Genomic DNA, 379 nt, shown 5'->3' on the forward strand with positions numbered 1-379 from the left:
GCGGGGCGCGGGGGCTCCGGCCGACTCCCGAAGTTGGGGCAAGGGGGAGTGGGGGGTGTCCACCGGCGAGGATGCCAGCAGGACCCCCGAACGGGAGGCTGGCAGCCTGGCGAGAAGAGGTATCCGGTCGGGCTGGAGGCGGGCACACCCAGGAGCGCCTCTGCCGTGGGACTGAAGCCCGGGCAGCAGGGCGGAGAATGCACCAGCTGCAAAGGGTGCACAGGCACCCCAAGCTCGGGTTTGTAACCCCAAAGGACCAGGTTCGAGACTCCACTCTGCCGCCGAGGCACGCTAGGACCAACCTTTTCATGAGCTTCCCCTGTGAAATGGGAGGCAGAAAGCCTGTCCCGGCACCACGAGAGCTTTGGGGTTCAACAGC

The sequence above is a fragment of the Echinops telfairi genome, unplaced genomic scaffold, assembly GCF_000313985.2.
Source record: "Echinops telfairi isolate 266 unplaced genomic scaffold, ASM31398v2 ScPeMD7_18;HRSCAF=68, whole genome shotgun sequence".
NCBI classification, from domain to species: Eukaryota; Metazoa; Chordata; class Mammalia; order Afrosoricida; family Tenrecidae; genus Echinops; species Echinops telfairi.